The sequence below is a fragment of the Desmodus rotundus genome, chromosome 3 (assembly GCF_022682495.2).
Source record: "Desmodus rotundus isolate HL8 chromosome 3, HLdesRot8A.1, whole genome shotgun sequence".
NCBI lineage: Eukaryota > Metazoa > Chordata > Mammalia > Chiroptera > Phyllostomidae > Desmodus > Desmodus rotundus.
In genome coordinates, this window is record NC_071389.1 from 182,648,289 (window position 1) to 182,673,384 (window position 25,096).

Genomic DNA, 25,096 nt, shown 5'->3' on the forward strand with positions numbered 1-25,096 from the left:
TTTTGCTGTAACACATATATTGGGATGTGCAGAAGGATGTGAAGAGCTCACTTCTTTTGTGAATTGTTACTAAGTAGCAGAAACTTAAATGATAACAGAGGGAGAGAAACAAAGTAATGATGGGCAAATTCAAAGCAACTGCTGGAGAAAGCTTGTAACAATAGGGAAGAAAATCCTCTATCTGCTCAACCCAAATCTTGTGAGACCTAAATTTTCTAATTAAAAACAAACAAACAAACAATCTGATTACTAAGCTAAATTTCCTGTAACTACAAATAGTTCTCTATAAAGTTTTGTAAAAACTATTATTATAAATCAATATAATTACCTTTTAAAACTCATCTGCTGGAATTTTTGCATTCAGATGCAAACCATCCTTTCCAAGGATCCTCTTGGAAGATAGGTACCTTTTCCCATGATCCCCTGCCAGAGATATTTTGGGGCTCTTTGTGGGGGGTAATCTTCGAAGCAATTTACGAGCCAGACAGTAAAAGTCAATCTCATTATTTTATATCCACTTGCTGTTTTTGATCCAAAACGGTAACATTCACCTTTTTACCATTATTCAAATAATATTCTTGTTCCAAATTAAAATCCATTAAAGGATGAATATTTATTCATCCTGAGAATAAAATAATTAGCAACAATGTTGAAAGGTGATTCCATAAGCGTATCAGCAGCAGGGACATCATAGAAATAGGAACTTGGCCTCTCAAGGGGACCTCCTTCAATGGCCAATGTTTTCTTAAAACATGGTTTGGTGTGTTTGGTTAAGGGCTCTGGTAAGAGAGAAATAAATATCTAATTCTATTTTTTAATGTGCACATATAGGTACGAATAGAATGCGTGTGCATGAATCATACACACTGAGTAAATGATAATTATTTCTGTATAATGCAGATACACATGATTTTTATTTTCTTTATTAATATTCATTCAACAAGGATTCCGTGCTTACAGGACTATGTTAAATGTTAGGAATACAGTGTAAAGATTTCTTTAGGAAACCAACACAATAAAAAAAAAGATTTCTTTATAGTTTTGCATTACAGTGGGAATGTATGATTTCTGTAATAATGGAAAAACTACTTCCATTCTGAAAATGACAGATCTGTATATTTATCTGCCAGGTGAAGAGAGTACGAGGGGGAATATTGTCTGTCTCCATAAACCAATCTGTGGAGGTAACCGGTTCTCTATGAAATTACCTAACTTTGGCTCAGAGACAGAGGCAAATGAAATCTCCTGCGAAGGCAGGTGGGTGAATTGGAAAACAGTAATAAGCCAGGAGTAGAAAAATGAGAGGTTCAAGGTCCACGCCGGCCCTTATTTGTGTGACGTTGAATGATAAGTTCAGTCATTCCAGCCTTAGGTTCCTAAAATAAAGGGATTGGACTAAATAATCTCTATGGTCCCTGAAAACTTTGACATTTTATGATAATTAATAAGTTAAATCATTCGCTTTAAACACGCAACAAAACACAGGGTCTGGCAGAAGTAACGCCTGCTTGAGTGTGGCTGGTAAAGTAATAATATGGGTGTAACAATGTATAGTTTTTATTTGAATGTTTCACCTAAAATGTCACATGGTGTGCTTGAGTGGGATATTGTTATGTTACAGAATTACATGCTCATGATTTTGTAATAAAAGATTTTGTAGTAAAACGAGGAGTGTTACGTGTGCCGGACCCTGTGCGTGTGAGTCACAGCTACATGTGTTAATCATAAAGAAAACAGTCCTGAGCCAAAGAGATATGAGATAGACCTTCAGCAAAGAGCCACACAAATTACTAAAATAGAAATTGTTGTGTTTTTTTTTTAACATGGAGCCGAGGTGAGTTTCGTTTCCTGAAAACCATGTAGCCCTGCCATGAATGGACGGATTCAGAGAGGGAGGATGCCAGCTTGCACAAAGCGGTCTCCGCTCAGCTTTGAGGGTCAGACTCGGTTTTTAAACCCATAAGAAAAGAATCCTGAAAGACAGAATTTGTGAGGGAATGAAAATGTGTAAGGTGGGGAAGAGGGAAGGCTAATTTCCACGCTTAGGTCTACACATGGAAGGCGAACCTAGCTCCTGGGCTTCAGCCCACCTAAGCCAACCCCATAAGTGCAGAGTCCATTCCACAGAGTTGCAGGGACCGGCGAGACCGGAAGGGAAGGGGACAGCCCTACTCCCCTGGGAGGAAGGAAGGAGGGAGAGAAAGAGTAAGGTCCCCCTCTCCTAAACAAGCAGGGACGAGAAAAGTTCAGGTGGCACAGGGAGGGTCAGATCACTGGAGACAGTGCTCTGCTTTCTGCTTGAAACCTGAAGGAAATTCTCTTTCTCAGACACCACCCCCCCTCCCCAAACCATGGGGCAGCCACAGTGGAGTCCAAATGGTGGTGGGTGGGTATCTGTAGAAAGGGACCTGAGATTTCTCCTCACTTCCTGTGTGTGGCAAACCAAGGATATACAAGTTCCTGAAAACATACGCCCAGGACAACTGAGAATGCCAGTGTGGGAGCTTGTCACAGCAGGCCAGGATGCAGCCTCACAGCCCAGGGCTGGAGGGTGGAGCTGACCCTCCCCCTGGCAGCCCCAGGTGTCACGGGGGTTCCTGCAGCCAGTGAGAGCAGACATGGATGGGGAGGCAGGAGGAGACCCCTGGGTTCCCCCAGAGCAGGGACTGGGCAAGGCCGCCATCAGAGGCCAACACCCAGGTGGGCAGGGTGAGGCCTCCTCAGCCCCAGGCAGTGCACCTGCCACACCCAACACCCCGAGGGCCCCTGGCCCACCCTTCCCTGCAGCCAGACCCCCTCTGGGGAAGGAGGACTGTGAGAAAGGGCTTGTGACAGAAGGAGGCAACCGTGATAGGAAGTATCAACCTTGAATAACTGATTCTTTGGGGAAAACAGATTGTTTTTAACTGGAAGAGGCTGTTACCTTTCATGTCAAGTTTAAGGGCTTTTGTTTGTTTGTTTGTTTTTACCCTGACCCTGAGCAGAAGAGGGAGTAGATGAAATGAGTTACAAAAAAAAAAAAATTAAACTACTACTGCTGAAAACACCTGGGCTTTAGCATGTCTTTCCACCCTGCTGGGCAAGTATGTAATTATAATTGTTGTGAGTCCTATGAAGAAAAAGTCCCTAGTGCATTTAATAGGGCACCTAACATAGACTGGCAGGCGGCCCTCAGGGACAGCCTCTGGGAGGAAGTGATAGACGACAAAGACTTGAAGGAGGAGTTAGGTAAGCAGGGGAGAGCACCGTGGGTCCCAGGAGAAAGAAGGCTGGCCCTCTGGAGGAGCGTGAAGGTGGGGTGAATCGTAGCAGGTGCACAGGTGGGGAAGTCCAATGTCACTGGACGCCTCTCAGCCCCTTCGAGCAGTTGCCCAGTGCGCCTCACCTTGGTTTAATGGATGTAAAATGCTCATCTATTTTGAAGGGGAAACCAACAGCAATAGCAAACTATTTTCACAGTCAGGGCAACACTAAAGCGTTTAGAGGTCATCTGAGAATGTGTCAGGGTAGGGACAGCAGGCACTGGCATCGGCAGCCACACGGCTGGAACAAGCAGAGACCGCCGCTGCTGCCGTGCCTGCCAAATCCTGCAGCCATATCAGCTTTTTGGCATTCCTGTGCCCTGCCAGTCTCCCCAAACTTCTGAAGGGCTGGCACAGAACAAGGCTCTCCTTCTTGTGGGGCTGAGCCAGAAGAAAAGGGCCAAGGAGACAGGGAGAGACGAGAGGATGTGAGCTCCTGGCCAACTCCGGGTATCTCTCGTCCACCACGTGTGGATTTCTCAGGGGCCCCGGGCACACAGTGGCATCATCCAGGACTCTCTCGGCTGGTGGGATGGTTTGGGATGACAGCAAGAGCAGACAGAACCAAGTCTGGTGCCGTCTTCCCCTCCGCAGCAGCATCTACTCTAAGCCACCAGCATACTGGCCTGAGACCATTGCAACAATCTTGTAACTGGTCTTTCAGGTTGGTATTGGAGGGTGTTGGTGGACAGTAGATAAAATGGGGAGGTGGGAGCGGGGGAAGGGGGGGAGTTGCCTGCAAAGAGATTGTTTGCCCACGATCTCGTGACTGAGACAGGTGCACTTAGCTAATCCTAAGAGAAACGCTAAAAGAAGTGTAGTCTCATTAAAAAGCATTGCTTTTGACTGGGGAATTTAAAAAGTTTCCTAGATCCAAATTGACTTCCACAGCTCAATAAACAGTATTTGGGCATTTACTGCTCTGCAAACCATAGCCCTTGCAGAGATCAACAAAACTAATTGTTCTCTAAGTTGATAAATATGGGAGTGGCCAGGAGGAAATCTGAGAACAGTTCAGAGGAAGAAGAGATTGGCTCTACCTGAAGAGGGTGGGGTGGACTTTCTGGAAGGAGCTGGCCATGAGCTGTGCCCTGAAGGTGAGTGGGATTTTAGCTGACTGAAAAGGCTAGGGTAGATGAAGGCAGAAATAAAAATATCAGTATGAATGGCCAAGGTGTGATTCTGGGTAAGTTGATGATGACATCCTGGAGGGAGCTGGAAAGGTAAGGCGACTGGAGGGCAAGTTTGGGAGCCCTTGGCAGGTGTGGAGCTGCAGAGTGCAGGAGAGCTCCCGGGTACAGTGTATCAAGTCAGAGGGAAGAAGGCAAGATCCAAACCAGTGTCGATGGCTGAAGCAGAACGTATGGACGAACAAGAGGGTTCTATGGAAAGTAACCTCACGGGGTGGTCTGATCATAAATTCCTAACTGGAAAAGTCATGGTGGGTGGTCATGCCCCAGACCTACAACTTCTTTAGGGAGAGGTTTTTAAGCCAGCCCTGTCCATTGTACCTAGGTCGACATACTTAAGAGAGAACATAATAGGTTTTTTTTTTTTTTTAACAACTGAAATTTATTTTCTCACAATCTGGAGGCTAGAGGTCCAAGATCAAGGTATAAGTAGAATTAGTTTTTTCTCAGGCCCTTTCTCCTTGGCTTGTATTGAATAGATGGGCATCTTTTCCCTGTATCTTCACATGGACATCTCTCTGTATGTGTTTGTGTCCTAATTTCCTCTTCTTATAAGACACTTGTCGTATTAGATTAAAGCCCACCCTAAGGACTTCATTTAACCTAATGACTTCTTAAGGACCCTATCTTCAAATCTGTATTACTGGGGGTTAGGACTTCAACATATGAATTGTGGGCATAAACACAATTCAGCCCAGGATACCATGGTAATTGTCTTAGTTCTGGCTGCTATAATAAGATCTCATGGGCTAGGTGGCTTAAAGAACATTTATCTCTCACATTCAGAAGGCCAGAAGGCCAAGGTCAAGGTGTATAGATAGCCATCTGCTTTTGGTTCTCTCACAAGGCTGAGGGATTATCTCTCTGGTGTCTCCTCTTGTAAGGGCACTAATCCCGTTTCTGAGGGCTCTATCCTCCTGATCTAATTATCTCTCAGAGGCCCTGCCTCCTAATTCCATTACATTGGGGACTGGGGCTTCACTTGGGGTGGTGAACACACACTCCAGTGCACAGAGGATGTGTTGTGGAATTGTGCACCTGAAACCTGTATAATTTTGTTAACCAGTGTCACCCCAATACATTCAACAAAAAGGAAAAAATAGAATTCCTCTTCCTAACTAAATAGGTACTCCTTTCTAACTGCCCGGAGTCGCCATCTTTATAGGGTCTCAGAGCTCTACTTGGGTGTGATTGTGTGCAGCTGGTTTACATTCATCATTCAATTAGCCAGCAACTCCTATAGACTGAATGTTTGTGTCTCCCCAAGAAAGCACACCGTCTTGTTAACAATCCGGTAATCCAATACCCGCTTCCTCGCGGCTTTATGGAATCTTCCTTATGTTCCTGCCTTAACTTTAAATGCCTAAAAGAAGCTGCACAACTGTTATTTTCAGGAGCATTTGAGATCTTGCTCCCTGGCATATGTTCTCACTAGGGCTCAAATAAACTCATACAAATTCTCTACAAGTATGGATGTTCTTATGTTGACAGAGGACTGTTGCCTTCACCACCGGGAGAAAGAAAAGAAAGAGCTGTAGGAACTCATCCTTGGTGAATGCCAGAGTTTAAAGGGCATATGGAGGAAAAGGAATCAGCAAAGAAGTGGTCAGAGAAATAGGAACTAGAATCTGGAGTTTAAATGTCCAGAAACCAAGGGAAGAGAAACTCACGTTTCAGAGGGCTTCCCGCTTTGCAACACCATCCTGTTGGCTGTTACTTATTCAATGCCTGTCCATCCCACTAGACAGGAGAGTCCATGAGTGCAAGAAAGGTTTCTGACTCGATTGCTGCTATAACACCCACACCTAGAACAGGACTTGTCACCTAACAGAATGCATGAGTGGAATAATGAGTGAATAAGCATTTTCAAATTTTGCAGAGTTGGGAAGATTAAAGATTGTAAATGAGACCTTGGATTTGGCAAGTGGACAAAGAGGTGACATTTGAAAGACTTCTTTAGAAATGGGAATAGCAATAATACCGATATCACATATGTGGTAGTTGTGAGAAATAAATGAATGTGAATGCTAAGCCCTGTGTCTGGATGTAATTAAAGTTCAATAAATGTTAGATGATGATGATCATTCTCTCTAGCCTTCCCTTTTAGAAGCTATTTTGGCAAAATAATTCTTCAAAGTTATATTGTGTCTAACAGATTGGTTTACTACCCTCCCAAGATATACTAGAGACATATTACCTTAAAAACTACCACAACAAGAAAGCACTCATTTATTAAATGGCTGTAACAGAACCCAGTGAAGTGAGATTTTGCTGTCAAATCTAACAATGGCCTAGGAGCCTGAGAGGTTCCCCAGGGACCAGAAGGTGGAGTGGAATCTCCTTTCCTATTGAGGAGACCCATAGAACGAAGGCAGCTGCGGCCAGCCCTGGAAACAGAGCCCTGGTGCTGTTGCTTGGATGGGTCAGCTAATCCAAAGAAGGAAGCCTGCCTGAGAAGCCGGAGGGCTCCACAGACTGGTTCTGTCACTAGGTTTGGATAAAGAAGACAGAGGCTGCAGGCAGAAGAGGTCCTTGAATTGTGAAAACATTGGCATAAGATGCAGGAGATCCGGGTTCCTCTTCTGGATGTGCCACTACCTCTCTGAACTTGACCACGTCACTTAGCCCGTATATCTAGTCTCCTCATGTTTCTAATGAAATGCCTGTATGAGCCTCCAGTCCTCTGCCGTGGAACGTTTACAAAGGTGGCCACAATTTCTCCCACCCCTGCGTGTGTGCTTCCTTTGCAGTGTAATTTTGCTTTTTTTCCTTTCAAGAGGTAGAATCTGTTTCCTCTCCCCTGGAAACTGGGATAGCCCTATGACTTACTTTGATTCACAGAACGCAGAACAAGCAACACTATGTTCATCTAAGCATTAAGAGGTCCTGCAGCGTGGAATGATGCTGTGGCCATGTGAACAAGCTAGGCAGCCTCCTTGAGGAGGAAAGATCCCGTGGAGAGAGAGGCTCAGCCAGGAACCAGCACCAACCACCAGACATGTGCATGAAGCCCTCTTAAACTATCCAAGCCCAGTTAAGTGGCCAGATGAACACAGTCCCAGGAGCAATCCAGCAGAGAAACCGCTCTGCTGAGCCCAGCCACTATTGCTGATCCACAGAAGCATGAACAAATGTAAATGTTGCTTTACCCAGGTAAGTGGTGGTTTGTTACATAGGAATAGATAGCTGATGCAGCCCCCTTTATGGCTGACATTCTAGAGTCCGGTTTTATTGCTCTGAAAAAGGAATCAGACTATAAGGCCTTTCGGTTGTGTGCTAGGGTGTGCTAGTTGTGTGCAGAGCACACTGTTTCATTTCCTCCCCCCTTCCCCCAGCTACTGGCCCCAAAGGCTTTCTCTTTGCTGCACTGTTGTTTGTGGACCTACTGGAGGTTAAACTCTTTGCCACCTTTTGTTAAGACTTGGCTTGGAGAACACTGAGTAAGACAATAAGTGGCTTGGTGACTCAGTGGTCCTCCTTCTGAGCCACTGAGTTGTCAGTTGCCCCTCTTTGCTGGTTCCAGGGATACTTATTCATTCATTCATTCAGCTGATACCCTGTGAGCAGCTGCTAGGCTCCAGGCCTTACCTGGGGAAGTGATGTGGTGCAGGTAGGTCTGGCTGTGCAGTAGGCGGGTGAGAGGATCCATGGGGTCTGCAGGAGAGAGGCTCACCCTTCCCCCCTTCTCAGCTTTCCTATCTCATGTGCATATTTCTGGGTGTCCTCAGAAACAGCCTGGTCCTAAAGGGTTAGGGTTAGGGTTAGGGGTTGGTGGGTGTGGGGAGTGACTTTTAAGGCCCAATTAGTTCTACCTTTTAAAAAATGACACATATGAAGAAACTAAGGCCTGAGATGTTAAGGAACAGAAAGAGCTTAAGGTAAAATTAGGCATAGAGTTCAGACCTCTTAGCTTCAAATCCAGAACCTTTTATATTGCATTAAAAGTTCCCCTCAAGCCATGGTTGGTGTGGCTCAATTGGTTGGAGCATCATCCTACGCAGTGAAGGTCGCAGGTTCAATCCCCGGTCAGGGCACATACATAGCTTTCAGGTTCTATCCCAGTCTGGTGGCGTGTGGGAGGCAACTGGTTGATGTTTCTCTCTTACATCACATTTCTCTCTCTTTTCCTACCTGTTTCTCTCTCAAAAAAAAAAATGAATAAAAATGTGTCCTCAGGCGAGGATTGACTAAAAAAAGTCCCATCCAGGATCCGCACCCTCCTTTCTCCTGATTTTGGAGTTCACTCACTCTCTTCAGCTTTGTGTCTCAGGCACAGTAGATTTCTCATCTGGCTCAAGATTCAGACATTACCTGTGGAATCTTTCCTCAGATAAACTCAACCACCAAATGATAATAGTCATAATGGCAACACCATACATTCAAAACATATTCATGGAGCTCCTGTTATGTGCCAGACACTGCCTCAGTTTGGGGGATATAGTGAATAAGAGAAGCAAGAACTCTGGCTGTGGGGAATTTACCTTCTTGAGGGAGGTGGGGCAGAAAGTACACAAGAAAACAAATAAGAGAACGAGAGCCTGGTGTTATAAATAGTAAACAGGAAAATGGGATAGAGGTGGCTGGACTGGGGGGCATTTGGTCAGGAAAGGCCTCTTTGACAACGTGTTGTTGGAGCTGATCCCTGATTGGTGAAGGACCAATAACTCCTCATGGAATGAAGAGAGCAAAGGCCCTGTGGTTGAGACCACCTTGTCTTGTTTGAGAAAACAGAGGAGAGACGTACCTTTCTTGGAGAGAGAGGTGAGGAGAGAAGGAAACAGAGCAGGAAGGGGGGCAGAGGCCGGACAGAGCATGCAGGGCCTTGTCGGAATCTATGTATTTGAGTGGGCTCGTTCTCAGTAATATGAAGAACAATTTACATTTTTAAGAGATCAGTCTGGCTGTTTGGAGGAAGACTAGATGCTGAGGGTCAAAAGGGAAATTGGAAAGATGGTTTATTGAAGCTGGCTGTAAAATACTTTGTGTATTTTAGCTCTAATCCTCCCAACACTTCAAAGTAGATTGTATTATGCCCATTCTATGCATGCGGAAATGGAGGCCGAAAGGCTAAAGAAACTTGCCCAAGGTCACAGAACTGAACTTGAACCTAGGACTATTGAACTCCACTGTGGGAGTTCTTCCCATGTAGCACATGGCCTTGCTAAGGTGGTCATGTCATCCCCGTGCTAACACATTTTTCTGATGATCATCATATATTGAAGGGTGAAATCTAAGAGATTAGAAGTCCCTTGAAGGCAGGGATCATGTATTACTTTGCCATTTAGTTGTGCCATAGTTCCTGATATAGCTGACGAATGAATGAATGAATGAATGAATGAATTCCAGTCATGAGAGGTTTGTTTGAATCACCTGCAGCCTCAGGCCTACCATTTTTAATTTATTTATTTTATCCTCACCTGAGGACATTTTTTTCACTGCTTTTAGAGAGGGAGAAACATCAATTGGCTGCCTCCTGTATGTGCCTGGACCGGGGATCATACATGCCCAGATCGGCGACCTACGTGTGTGCCCTGGCTGGGAGTCGAACCCACAAGCTTTCGGTTGTGGGACAATGCTCCATCCAGCTGAGCCACACTTCAGGGCTACCATTTTCAAGACAGGACATTGTGTTTCCGAAAATCACACAACAGGGCTGGGATGCCAGCCTAGGCTGTTGAACCGAAGCGGGCTGTCTGCAATTGGTTTGTTCACGACAGGTTTCTCGGTTTGACCCGCCCTTGTAGTCCGGCAGATCCTCAAGGTCAGCACAGCGTCTCTCTCGTGCCCGCGGTGCTGAAGGTGCGTGGAGCCTAGAGGGAGGTTCAGTCTGGGGCTTGGGAGTTCTCTCTCAGAAAACTAAACTAATTAAATTCGCATGTGGTGAGAACAACAGGCCTCTTCAGGGGCTCCTGGAGGAGCCACCTGACTGGAGTTTAACGTCTGAAGAAAGGATGTTCGAGCAGAGCGGGGTATGGTCAGGAGCAGAGCACAGATGGAAGGGCCATCCTCGGCTGGAATGTCCGGCAGAACTGGGGACACTGTGTGTGGGCAACAGGTACCTTCTGGTCTCCAGAGAGCACTTTCTGTGATAGGGTTTTCGCCTCAGGGAGCCGTCCTTGCTGATCACCAGGCAGCAAATTCTCCGATGTTAATTTGGCTTCCTGGTTACCTGAGGGGTCCTCTGGACCGGAGGGGCGAGCATGTCAGTCATTTGGAGGAAGGAATGCTCTGCATTATAAGGAAATTCACCTGCCCATGTTCCTTTCTTGAGGAAGAAAATTGTGTCACCGAGAATCTGGTTTTTCCTGGTGGGTCAGGCCTCTCAAAGTTGAGAAAGGCAGACTCCACTGCCATTTTTTTAAGGGTCTGGGTATGTTAAAAACTAAACAAAAGAATTATAAATCTCACATTGTATTTTAATTGTTAATATACAAGGCACAATGCGATATTATTGTGCTAGTGACCGTATCATTAAGGATACAAAATTTTCAAGTTCTTAAAACAAAAATTTCAAGTTCTTAGTGCCATTTAAGCATGTGGTTAGAGGATGGGATGCATGGGATGCACATTTAAAGGTTTGTGATGGTCCCAGCCAGGTGGCTCAGTTGGTTGGAGCATCATCCTGTGCACCAGAAGGTTGTGGGTTTGATCCCCGGTGAGGGCACAGTCCTAGGTTGCAACAGATCAGTGTTTCTCCTCCCCCACTTTCTCTCTCCAAATTCAATAAATGTACTTTTGGGTGAGGATTTTTTTTTAAAAAGATATGTGATGACCACCTGCTATTTTCAGTTTTGTCAAGCTGCCTCTGTACTGTAAGAATAAGATCATTTGGTGTTAAGGTCAGAGCTAAATATGAGGCCTTGCGTGGTGAGGCCCAAGGTCAACGGCCATGCTCAGCGGTGTAGTTCACTGTCTGAACCTGTCAGCTCGGTCTCAGACCATCTCCAAGGTGATGCTATCCATGGACCACCAGCCAAATCAGCCTTTCAGTGGCGACACCCTGACCCTGTCATGTGCCCGCCTTACAAACAGCACATGTCCCACCAGGGTAAGTAGAGCAGCTGGTGGCTCTGTACCCCATGAGTCCCCCTCAAGAAACGTGCTGCCTGACCGGCTGGTAATCGAGCCAGGGATAAACAAAGCTAGGACATTCAAAAGTGTCTTTGAAACATCACATGCGGGGAAGACAGGGCTGCGAAGTGCTTGGTGAGATGGTAGGCAATGGGAACATGCAGGGGGGCGTCAAGGACAGTGACTCACGCGTCTGCGGCCAAATACTCTCCCTTTGATATTATGCCAGTTCCCCCAGTGGCCTCATCGGGCTTCTGTGATCCCGTCTTGCCACGCTCTGTCCCTACAAACAAACCCTCCATTTTCAACTTTCCAGTCTGCGCATCTCAACTGTTCACGGCTCGTGAACTCAAATTGGTGGGCTGCAACCGACATTTTCCAAACAAATAAAACAGTAAATGTTAAAAAAAGAAAAAGAAAAAGAAAAAGAAAATAATAACCGTTTTGGGAAACCTGTTTCAATTCCATGTGTATGTGTATGGGGTTTAGATGTGAACTTAATTTCCTTCTGTGGGTTGGGACAACGTTTTCGATTTGCTGCTCTAGATGGTAGATTCAAATGGCCCAGCCTTGTGCTGAGAGGTTTCCCAGACCATGTGCTTCCGAGACAGAAGTGCTGTGAATACCGGGTAGGGGGTAAGGCATGCTGAGAGCCAGCCACACCTGCACAGCATGTCAGGGTCTTAGACACTCTCAGGTCCTACGCCCTTGGCTTGCAGTTTTACAGGGAAGAGCCTGAGTCTAGGAAAGGCAATAGGACAAGTCAGGGAAGGAACCTGCCCTTCCATGCAGTTTCTCTACCTCTTCTGCCTGAGTTCTTTCTCCTGGCATTTTGCCATCCTTTATTGCCACACAGCAAAGGATGGTGGGCAGGGTTTGGATCTCCGTCATAAACCTGGATTTCAGTCCCAATTCCATCACTTACCACTGTGTGACCTTGAACCCGTAAATTGCTTAATATCTCTGCTCCTCAGCTGTCAAGTAGAAAACAGGATTCATACTATTAGGGGACCAGCTGAATTTACCTATTTAATGGCATTTTTAGACTCTGAGGCAGTATACACACTTCCTAATAATTATTATTTTTGTTTCTTGCGTATCCATGACATTTAGTCATGAAATACGTAGTGTTGTGGGGATAACAGGGGGATGAATGTAATGTTACCATGTCTGACCCCCTCTTAGGAATACTCACGGCCACTTTCCAGGGAGGGGCCACCTCACCCCTTGTGTCCGCAGAACCTACAGAAGTGGGTTAACGTAAAGCTAGTGCAATAGCACGACGGCCCCAGCTTCCTTCATCTCCGAACCCCGGTGCCTGGTCCTGAACACAGCTGCGGAATGGTGTTCTGTCCTCCTCCACCTTGAGGTACAGCCATAGCCTCGTAGGCCTGTGGGTAGCCGAGGCCCTATGACCATGTTTGGTTTTGACCAGCAGCTGGTCAAGACAGTTTCTCAGTTGTATTCATCCTGGAAGTGACAGCAGTGACTCACAATTTTTGGAATTGTGACTCCCCATCAATATGTTTTCATCTCCCTTCCTTTCTAATGGTACAGTGTGGACCTGGGGTGAGTGTAGGGACATAAATTCAGTGTTCATGAATTTCAATCAATTTTGAATTTAAAGAAATATGAAGCTTGGAATTAGGTTGCTTAAAATTTTTTTTTCATTTACAGTTGATATAAATACAGGGGTGGGCAAAAGTAGGTGTATAGTTGTGGGTACGTGAAACAATTTATTCTTGTATTGTTTATCTGTATTAAAACTGTGCACCTGCTTTTGCCCACCCTGGATTATATTAGTTTCAGGTGTAGAGCACAGCGGTGAGACATTCATGTAACTTACTAAGTGGTCCGTCCCGGTAAGTCCCGTGCCCACCGGCACCACAGTTATTACAGTGTTTTTGACGAGATGCCCTATGCTGTACTTCACATCCCCGTGACTGTCTTGTCAATGCCAGCTTGAACTTCTTAATCCCTCCACTAGAATCATTTTAATTCCTTCCAAATACCATTGATTATTCTCCCTCTTGGTGATTGTTCACATGTTTCAATCAGTACTATACAACATCATTTAAATTTTTTTCATTTATATTATTCCTTTTATTATCGGTGAATTGATTGGTTCAACAAAAAAATGTTAGTACTTTTGGGCAGGCATTAGGGATTTAGATGTGGGGTGCATGAGGGAGTGGTAGGCATATAAATAATGCTAAGCCATAAGGTTCGAACATTATGCTGTGAGAGTGCAAGGGAAAGGGCCATGTACTTTATCTGGTGGATCTTGGAGGACTGCTTGGAGGAGGTGGGGGTTGAGCCTAAAGGATGAGTAAGAGAGTAAGATATTCACAAGAGTTTCATGAGGAGAGAGGTCACCTGGATAGAGCTTTGGAGAAATACCGATTCCTGGGCTCAGAACCTCAGAATCTCAGAGGTGAGGCCCTGGCATGTGCGGTTGTGATGTTTAACGAACCATCAGAAACAAAGACTCGGGTCTGTTCAGAGACAAGAGAGAGGCTTGAATGGCTGTCTCAGAGACTGGGACAATGCAGGCCAGCTATTCTGCACCTCATCAGAAGACCAAATAAGAATAATTAAATAAAGCACGATGACTTGGTTTCCTTTGAAGATAAAGTTCCTGGATGTGACATTTGTTAATGACACCAAGGTTTTTACCCAATATGGCAAGGAAGGACCATCTTTAAACAAGGGGGAAAATGCATTTTAAATCAAATTAGAAAACAGGATAGAGTCTCACTCATCTCTGATGGCCTATGCCAGCATTGACGTACTTTTTCTGTAAAGAGCCAAAAAGTAAATATTTTCAGTTTTATAGACCATGTGGACACTGTCACAACCATTCAACCTTGCCCTTGTAGCACAAAAGCAGCATTAGACCATGTGTAAGTGCCTGAGCGTGGCTATGTTCCTATGAACCCTTATTTATGGACACAAATTTGAATTTCATATACTTTTTACATGTTACAAAATATCATTTTTCCTTTGATTTGTTTTTAACCATTTAAACATGTACATTCTTATTGTTTACAACAACCAACATGTGGAAGCCATCCGCAGGTCCATCAACAGATGAATGGTTTGAAAATTCTGGTCTATACACACGATGGAATATTATTCAGCCCTGAAAAGGAAGGAAATCCTGTCACACGATACTACATGAATGGACCTTGAGGACATTACGTTAAATGAAATAAGCCAAAGAGATACATGCTGTGTGATTCCATTTATATGAGGTATCTGAGGTGGTCAAATTCACAAAAACAAAAAGCAGAACGGTGTTTGCTAGGGCTAGGATAAGGGGGAGTGAGGAGCTGTGTTTAAGGGGTATAGAATTTCAGTTCTGCAAGATGAAGAAGTTGTACAGATCGGTTGCACAAAAACAACGTGACTATACCTAACACGTTGCTGTACCACACACTTAAAGAGATTACAATGGTAAATTTTATGTTATATGTTTTACCACAATTAAACATTTTTTTTAAACAAGGAAAAATCAATTTTTCTTCATTTGAAAGTCATATAGGAACAGGCGGCCAGCTCTGTGGGCTGTAGTTAGTCCACTCTGGCCTCCGGGTGACGAGCCTGAGGGCAAAAAAGATGGTCCAACTTAATGCTTCTCAAATGTGCCTACTGAAGACCTCTAACAACACAAAAGGGAGAACAAAATCTCCCACAGGGTCTGCCTGCAAGTCTATAAATTTCTTTTAAATAGTCTTTCAAAAGAAGTTTAGGAAAGTTTTTGAATGCTAGTCCGTAACATATTGTTTTAATGTAAAACACTGGCGCTCACCATAAAAAGTCAATAAAAACTGATGCTGAGAGTCATAGAGGGTGAGTGACTCAGTCAAGGTCACACAGCTAGAACAAGTCAGCATGGGACAGGGTCCCACATTCCCTGCCTCCACATGCACCCTTCCCACCAGCGTGGGCTACCTCCCCATCGGGCTTTGGCTATCCACCCCCAACTCGTACCCACATTCCCTCAATACTGAGGCTATCCTCAAAGTAAGGAATGATGGCAAACCACTTTTGAATTTCTACAGAAACTCATCAATTCATAAATTTAATGCCATCAATTCACAAGTGTCATATATTACTTGTTCCACTATGTTCTAGAATATTTTAGTTTGATAGATTTTAAAATTCATTTTCCCCCCTGCCCCATCTAATTGTGCCTTCTCATCCATCTGTATTATTATTATATATTTTTTACCTTTTATAGTGCTCTGTTCTGTTATCCGTTGTGGAATGTTCAACCATGAGGGACCTGAGATGTGTTGTTTTGTATACTTAGCATCCATGTCCTCTTGTAGTAGCTTGTGTTACTTGTTCAGAATCCTCCCTGCCTCCCTGTCCTCCCTGTCCCATTGACTTTAGACTTGGCCATACAACTTGCTTTCCCCAATAGATTGTGAGTCAAATTGAGCGCATGTTAGTTCTAAGCACAAGTGTGAAGAGGCATCATATGTCTCCTCCACTCACTTCTTTTGAGTTCCTGCTGTCCCTCCAGGTTCTCCTGGAGAACCAGCCATCTCAAGTTCAGTCTGGGTCCCAGAATGAGAAAACGAATGAAGAGGACCTGAATCCAGCCAGCCCAGACCCATGTGTGGTTGGAAGCCAGTGAGTGCTGGGGTTGTTTGTTACATAGTGTTATCCCAGCAACAATAAACACACCCCTTCTTTTGGAACCAGGGCTTTGATTTTCTTCTGGAGACCCAGCCCTTCTCCACTCTTCGCTCATAGAGTCTAGTTGTGCTGACCATCCACCCTGCCCCAAGCACCTGGCTCCAGCACATCACAGTAACTTCAACCTCTCACACGATCCCCGCTGCTCTTACCAAAGCTGAGAGAGCCTCACTCTCTCTTGGCCAGCAGAAATGAATGGCCCTGGGCTCTGTCACCTGCTGTAAAGGGCTCCTAAAGAAATCTTACTAATGACCCATACAATCTGAACTCCTGTCCGTTTTACAACCCAGGTGCAGAAAGAGGAGTGTGGATCACACCACACTAAATGCCACAGCTCTTGGCTGCTTTTGGATAGTGGGAAGGAAAGCGTGGAACACAGCTAGCAGGTGTTATGGACTGAATGTTTCTGCCCCACGCCCCAAAATTCACGTTGAAGCCCTGACCCCCACGTGGTGGTTAGGAGGTGGGGGCTTTGGAAGGTGATTTGTTTTTGATGAGGTCATGAGGGTGGGGCTCTCATAATGAGATTAGTGCCCTTTTTAGGTGCCCTTCTCTGTCTCCAACCACAGGTGCACCCTGAGGAAAGGCTAAGTGGGGACAGAGTGAGAGGTGGCCATCTACAAGCCAGGAAGAGGGTCCTCAAGAATCAAATTTGCTGGTACCTTGATCCCAGCCTCCAGAACTGTGAGAAAGAAATACCTGTTGTTTTTGCCACCCAGTCTATGGCATTTGTTCTAGCAGTCGAAGCTAAGACTGCAGTTTTCCCTTAGAAAGCAAAGGAGAGCGGCTGCAGACACCTAAAAGAAGTTATTACTATGATTTTAGGAAGAGAAGAGCCAGCTCTCTGAAGTACTTGTTCATGGGAAGGGCTGGTGTAGACAATCTGAAACAGAGGTCTTCAACGTTTTTCACCTAGTTCAGGGCACACATGCTAAAATTCTAAATTCTAAAATTACTAAAATTCTGCAGCACACCAAAAACACATTTTTTGGCCATCTGACAAAAATAGGTATAATTCTGATGCATTCTCACCAGACGCCCATTGCTGTGTTGGCTGTTGTCATTTTTTAATTTGACAATCTCAGTTAAAAAGGGGTTAGTGCCCCTGACTAAATAGTTAGGTATCGCATGTTTAAAGAATTCCTGTGGCACACCAGTTGAAAATCACCGATACAGAGCACCGGGAAAATGTGAGTTCTTCAAATGGTCTAGGAAATGGTAAGGCCGCCTGTAAGTGTCTCAGAAGTGCTTCAGACAAGGAGGCATTTCCTCAAAACAATTAGATGCCCTGATTAAAAAAAAAAAAAACTCGCACATATTAGTAGTCTACAAAGATTTGTTGTGAAAAAAATACAATAAAAAACATGAACGCCACTGGTTTAACATATACTTATGTTTGGCTTTGCCATGTACTTTTAGAAATAAAGCAATGTGGTGTTAATTGTGTGTGTGAGATATTTTTTCCTCCTGGATAAGGATAATAAAATAAGTTTACATTCTCCCAGTTCACAGCCAGCTGGGTGATAGGGACACAGAGTGAGCTCTGCGGAGTGACAGGAGAAGCCTACTAGGGGATTAAAACGATAATCCCTAAAGTGGAAAGTGAGCTGTGGACAATCAGGGGCTGGTCAAGCGCCCTCTTCCCCATATCTCCTCCTCCAGCTCTACTCTCCTGCCTTGTCCCACCGCACACCCCTCGGGATTTCTCAACCTTCTCAGCGGGCTGGGGGGCCTTGTCACACCTCTCAGTGAATTATTCACACCAGCTGGGAAGCAAAAGCCGCGAACTGGACTGTCCTCTGAGTCAGGTGCTCTGACGCGAGCCAGGGGTGGGGGGCTGGTACTTACTAGATACAACCAGATACAAAATACTACCCTGGCCTTTAAAGACCCACAGTTGGTTAAACAAATACTGTCGGAAAGACTACAAAGATAAACAAGTAAATAAGTGGAGGATGTCTTAGAATACGGTCCTTTAAAAAGGGCTCACGCCCTGCCCCTAGGGAATCTGACTTGATTGGTTTGGGGTGTGTATGGAGATCAGTAGGTTTCAAAACACTCCCCCGGTGATCCCAAAGTTCGCCCCGGCTGTAAAAGGTCCCCAGACCTACCGAATCAGGAACGCTCGAGGTTGAGGCTAGGCAACCTGTGTTTTAAGGAGCCGCCCCATCCCCCGACCCTCCTCCCCACCCACCCCCAACCGCGGGGTGCTGGTGCACGCTCCAGTTTGAGAACCACTGCTCGGAGCTTAGAAATGGAGAGCTCAGCAAGCTGAGCAGTTGGAGTTGGAGCACGGGGTTTGGGATTAGGGACTCTTTCACCGGCACCCTTCTCCTTCCTCTCGGCCTCAGGGCGGTGGGCGAGCTCCCCTGTCAGAGCTGGGCCTGAACCCTCTGGGGTAGGCGGTCCCTGAAGGATATTGCGGCGTAGAGTCCAGTTTTGGGACCGCAAGAGCCTCTCTCCAAAGCCTCAGTCACTCGGCCCCGTGGTCGCCGCTCAGTTCCCCACGGAGCTCCTTGGCGGCCAGGAAAGGGCTGGCCTGTGGTAGGCCATAGTGAGCGGCCAAAAAGGTCTCTTCCTGGAAAATCCTGGCTTCCAGTTTATGGCTTCTCATCCTTTTCCCCAAAGTGGGCCCCCTACTCTGAGCGCTGGCTTTAAAAAAAAAAAAAATCCCAGACAGGAACTGTGCCCATCCCCAGACAAAAACCGTGTCCCCTTTTCTGCACACCCACCATCTACTCATCCCAAGCAATCGCGCCCCCACCCACGATAAAAGCAGCCCTTTTCTCAGAGCAACCCAACGCTGAATCCCACTCCTGATGCCCACCCCCGCACCCACAGCTCTTTCATCCCAGCGGCCAGAAAATAGCAAGTTCAGCGGCCTCCCCACTTCGGGCCTCCCCACCTAGGCCAACTGGGCAAAGCTCGATCCCACTACAGCGCCCAGCGCAGTCCCCAGCGCAGGGGCCCCCGGGGGAGAAGAGGGACCCCCGGTTCGGCCGCAACCGAGGGTCGTCGCCCCAGCGCATCCGGGACGGCTTCCCTGGGTTTGGGGCCGAGTTGCACCCCCGCCCCCCGTGGGGAGGGGCTGCGGCCGCTGGGAGACGCTTAGGGTCTGGTGGCTCCTCCCCTGGGGTGGCCGGGCAGGAAGCGGGGCGCGCGGCGGGCGGGGGCGCGGGGGCGCGCGGCGCGGTGCGGACGGGCGCGCGGGGCGAGGCGGCGGAGTATGCGCGGGCCTGGGCGGCCAGCCCCGGCGCACAGCCGCGGCCGGGGCGCGCGGCGCGGGGCGGAAAAGCCTGTTTACACAGACTGCACACCGCCTGGGGAATAATGCAGTAAAGGAAGTGAGCCGGCTCGGCCTGACTGCTCCAACTTCCTGCTCTCACACACACCAGAGGGGAAAAAAAAAGAGGAGTGAGAGAAAGAAAAAAAGGGGGGAAAAAATCAGGATCTCATTACAAGAGCAACAGACCGTCTGCAGACGCCTGTCAGCATGGAAAGTCGGGGGCTTTCGCCCGGTTCCTCCTAGAAATTGCCTCGAAGAAGGATCTTGAAAGCTTCCCCACATCTGGGTAGGTAGCAGGGCTTCTGCCTGTTGCTGGGACAGTTGCAAAGTTTCGTTGAGGGTGTTTTTTCTTTCTTTTCTTTGGCTTGGTGGGGGTTGGGCGGTGGGCGCCGTGGGGTGGGCTGCGGGCCCGCTATTGGGGGGGTGGCCGCCGGGAGGGCACAGCCGGGATGCTCCTGCGTCCGCGCCACCGCCCACCCATCCGGAGCTCCGCGCTGGTCCTCGCGCAGGGCCGGGGGCTGCGGCGACCCTGCGCTGGCGTCACCCGGCCCTGGGGCTGAGCTGAGAGCCCAGAGGAGGGGTGCGCTCGGGGCGTTGGGGGACGGTGAGACTGGGGGACCTTGGGAGGAACAGTGACTGGAGCAGGCTGAGTGCTTGGAAGCTGGACCACCGCTGACCTGCCAGCTGGGGCGCCCCGCGGGGTGGCAGTGGGCACGGATGCTCGGAGTCTGGGAGACTGGGGTGGAGAGGGCGGCGGAGGGCGTGCGGAGCTGAGACGCTAGGCTGGGGGCTGCGGCCACTCGCTCGGCAGGTGACCCCCGCCAGGGTCACCGCGCCAGGCGCACGCCCAGCCGGACCTTTAAAAGCCGGCGGAGTCTTTACTAAACACTGATTTGGGGGACAGGGCAATAGAAGGTCTTGTCGCCCCCCAGCTCTTGAGGAAAGGGGCTCCTCAGCTTCCGACGGAGTGTTGGCCTGTAGTGCTACTGTAACTTTTTGGGGAGGGGGAAATAAAAATTTTGGAGAGTTAAAAAAGAAAAATAAGAGGTCTTGGTTTTCTGCTTTCTGAACTGAATCATCCTGAGGACAAGCTGCAGTAAGGCGGCGGGTGGGGGTGGGATCAAGAAATGTTATTTCAGAAACTGCAAAAGGGGCTTTTTCGAAAAAAAAAAAAAAACGAGTGTCGGGAGAGTTTCTGGCTTGTCTGGAAACTGCAAGACTAATTGCCATGCGCTTCCGCTTTGAAACTGGCAGCAGACAGCATCTTGAAAATGACTCACTAGAGGAGCTCACAAAGAAACTGTGGTTTGCTCCTTCTCAGGTTTATGTATTTGTGCCTTTTACAGTTTCCTTTGTAGTGTTGGAGAGGTCCCCCGCCCCTTCCCCGCCGGCCCCCTCCCACCCTCCTGCTTTTGAAAGCCCCTGGCCGGTCTTTAACTCCCCCTAGCACCCCAGCCGGGAGAGGGGGTTTGGGGGGAGTCTGAGTTGTTTTTGGAGTTGGCTGGGAAGAGGGTTAAAGGGATTCTGCTGCTGCAGGGGGAAAAAGTTCCCTGAATTTTCCACTGGCTGCTGCAGGAAGAGAGAGCCCCTTTAGTCATTGCTAAGTAATGTCTGCACACACACCAACTAATCTCATTAGGAGTTTCCGCTGCTCCGCACAGGAGGGGTTTTGTGCAGCCACCGTCAGCCAGGCGAGCTCTGCGCTGGAGAGGGAGACAAGCCACGGCTTTATTTACTTCGAGGTGCAGCCGCCAGCCAAACCTTTTCAGGGTAGCATCTTTGCAAAGTTTGAAGTCACTTTGGATTTCGGACTCACAGGTTTTGCTTTCCCAGTTGTGTATGTGAAGTTTCTATTGCCTAAGCGGCTCCACACACCCGTCCTCTCGCGTCTGTGCTTCAGTCTTTGTTTGGGGGGCGGGGGAGGGAGGGAGGTGGAGGAGATGGGAAACCAAGCCTGTTCCAGGCATCTTATTAATGAGCTCAAATCGGTTTCTGAGCCTCATTGCCTGCTTGCCAAACAAAATACCCTCTGATCTCTCTCCCTTTCTCTCTCTGTCTCTGTGACACATTTATTTGGGAAAGGTCAGTTATGAGTTTCAATTTATGGGGATTATAAAATACAAATTGTGTTAGGAGGGCACGTGGGTCATACGGTTAAGAAGACTGTCTGTACGTGTTTTTAGAGTTTCCAGGAATGGTCCTCTCGGCAAAAACCCGATGGTCTTTCTATGCCAAATATAGCAAGGGCCTTCTGGCCTCCCCCCCCCCCTTTAAACCTTTATATGATGGAAATGTATAGAGCTACCAAAAAGGGTAAAGAACTTGAAGGAACTCAATTGGAACTGTAGGGCTCCTTTATTGCCAAGGACAGGCTGCTGTTTGAGGGTTTCTAAGGTGTTGGCATTTTTTTTTAGGGTGGCAAAGCGTGTCCTAAAAACAGCCCTACCAGCCTGACCAGGTAGTGAGTCATTAGGCATGAGTGCAGAATGTCCCTAACACTGAGTCTGGCACAGAGTAGATGCTCACTAAATTGTTGCATTGAAAGCTGTGAGTAGGATAACAGCACTTCTAATAGATAGATAAGGGGAAAAAGCTTTGCAAAGCGTACATCGTTCTGCCTGAGCATCTCTTAAGGATGGAGGTTATGAATATTCGCTCAAGACTCCACTTCCTTCCAAATGAAAAGGAGGTAATTAGAAGTCTTCACTGCAATACATTATTATTTGCATAGTTCTCACCCGGGAGTAATTCTGCCTCTCAGGGGGCATTTGACCATATCTGGAGACATTTTGGTTGTCCTAACCAGAGGGGATGCTGTTGCCTCTAGTGGGAGAGGTCAGGGATGCTGCTACACAACCAACAACGTACAGGACAGCCCCCCAACCCAAAGAATTTTCCAGCCCAAATTGTCAGTGGTGCCCAGGCTGAGCAACTCTTGTTTACATTAATGATGATGATAACTCTTTTCCATGCATTCACTCAATGAAGGGGACATTTAAAACTCATCAGTTGCACTTTTGTGCCTCCTATATAACGGTGTGCATGAACTTCTTCTCTCCCCTTCTCTTTCTTTCCGATCAGTAATATGCAGTAGCATGCTGTGTAAATGAAGATATGATGGTGTCCCTTTGTGAGCTGAATTAGACCATCTCTGAACCTCGCATGGTACTGCAAATGCTTTTGGGACCAGAGTGGCAGATAGGAGAGAGCAGTTTTTTTCAGCCCCATTTGAATTTTGATGTTTCCTAAACATTTACTCACAACATCCTCTTTCTCTTATTTAAAAAATTCAGTAATTCCAAACTGGTAGCATATAGTAAAGGTAACTCTGAGATCATATATTGAAATTGATATTTGTAATAACTTTTTGGAACTTGGATCTTTTCCTGAAATTGATTTTAAAGGACTTCCAGGCAGTGCATATAAATTTAAAATACTCCTTTCTTAGCTGTCAGAGACTGAGTTTTCTGTGTTCTGTGCTACCCAATTATATTTATAGATCTGATTCAAAAACCAGTATGGTTGCAAAGCATCACCTCTTGACAAACCCAAAACACTTAAAAAATAAATCCAAGATTGTGACCTCCTGGAATAGAGTCTTTTTTCCACTTAATGGTGAGTTACTGCTTACTAATTAATAGCTTTGCTCCTTTGCAGTCCCAGAGAAGGATCCAGCCATCTCCAAGTTTCCCAGACCTGAGGTTCCTCATTAAACTTTAAAAGAAATCGGTTCTCTGTCCATCTGGCTGTGCCCTGGCTTCAGGCAGCTGGCTTCTGCCCCTTCCTGAGGGCCTGCACCCACACATACGCGGCAGCAGCCCAGGTGGTTTGAATGAGGGACCCCACTCCCGTCAGATTTCTCTCTGTGTGTCAGGCAGTTTTTTCTTGAATTTTTTTTATGTCCTAGTTATCCATCATTTCTCTTTGCCTTCATAGATTGAATTTAATACATTTGAGGTCACACTGAGCATAACAAAATTTGCTGAAGGTTCGTTGGGTTGTTTTTTTTCTGTTATAAAAGTATTAATGTGAATTACCTTAGGAAAATTTAGAAAACCGCGAAGAAAAGAATGAACATCTGTCATAATCCCACTGTTGCCATTTGGTGTGTGTTGCTCTGGTTTGTTAAAATGCATGTGTGTACACACACACACACACCCTGCATGTGCACACAGGTAACATTATAAATCGGAATCACACTGTGCTTTTTGTTTTGTAACTTAATTTCACTTAACATATCATGTACCATTTTAATAACTAGTACGAAGACCAGAATGACCACACAGAGAGCTTGTATTTGTTGATCTAATAAATGTGTTGACTCAACAGTAGATTGGCATAACTTCGACATGAACTTGTTCAGTGGTGTTGTCTCTGTGGCTGCAAGTAATGTTCTAAGAATGCTGCCCTCTTGAAAGACTGAATTCATATGTGGTGTGAAATTTGGGATTTTGATGAGTTTTCTCTATGATTTAAGAATGAGTCATGATTTGCAAGAGAATATCAAGATGTAGTAACAGGAAGTCCAGGGCACTACACATCAAAATAGAATGTTCAGTGGTGAAAAAAGAGAAACTAGGCTAAACCAGAAACACACCTTGAACTTCATCTATAGGAGGGAGGAAGGTGCCTGTTGCACACTTTGACAGCTCTTTATTTAGTACTGTTTCACTGTATATCAGTAGAGTCTTCAAACTTTGAAATTGATGTGTTAAGTGGATTTTCAGCTCAAGATCAAGATTACCCACGGCCAGTGGGAACTGAGATCAGCCAGCGTGGGGTGTGAAACCGTGGCAGCGAGATCATGAAGACTTGGGTTTGCAGCCCCAGGAAATTGAGTTGTGAGTGTGTGTGTCTCTGTGTGTGTGTGTTTGTGTGAGACATCTGCTAACAAATCCTAAAGTTTACCTTCAAAAATGGTGGATCATTTTGTCCTCGAAGTAATATATTCTGTGCAGAAATTTGACTCCCCGGGATTCTTCTCCACACCAAAACAAAAATGGCCTCCCACCCATTACTGGAAACGTACATGTATGTCAGCAATTTAAAATACACTTTCAGTTGGTTGTTTCAATACATTCGAATTTGGTCTGAATTGCCCGTAAGAATTCGCTCATTGACTACTTTATGTGTTTTAATTCCACTTTCTTGGAAGTAATTATTAAATTACTGTAAGAATCAAATGGGATTATTTGATAATGTGGCTGTGAGATTTATCTGTCTATTTTTAAAGAAATTAAGGTGACGGTTGTACTCATGTAGTCTAATTTGAATTGGACGAAAATTAACTTACTCACCACACACATGCTCCAGAAAGCTCTAAAGCACGTATTACCATAGGTATTTTTAAAGCTCCCATGTCTGAGAACAGTACTTAATTTTCCATGCAGAACTGGGGGAGCGATGGGGGAGGTGTGATGCACACTGGCCTGGTACCTTCGCTTCGACTGGTAAGGTGTCAGGGGCCTTTCCCTGCAAGCAACAGAATAAGGAATCAGCCTTTTGGTTTCTTCTTCTTTTTTTTCTTTTCAATTGAGGTA

The 25,096-nt window shown here is 46.3% G+C and overlaps 1 protein-coding gene across 1 annotated transcript in view; it reads left to right on the plus strand.

Annotated features, from left to right (window-relative positions):
* Nucleotides 1–19,434: 19,434 nt before the first annotated feature.
* The window catches only part of ELK3 (ETS transcription factor ELK3), a 65,740-nt gene continuing 60,078 nt past the window's right edge, over nt 19,435–25,096 (plus strand). Inside the window, exon 1 of the mRNA XM_024579349.4 lies at nt 19,435–19,842. The gene's annotated coding sequence lies outside the window, so the exon portion shown is untranslated. The remainder of the gene's footprint in view (nt 19,843–25,096) is intronic.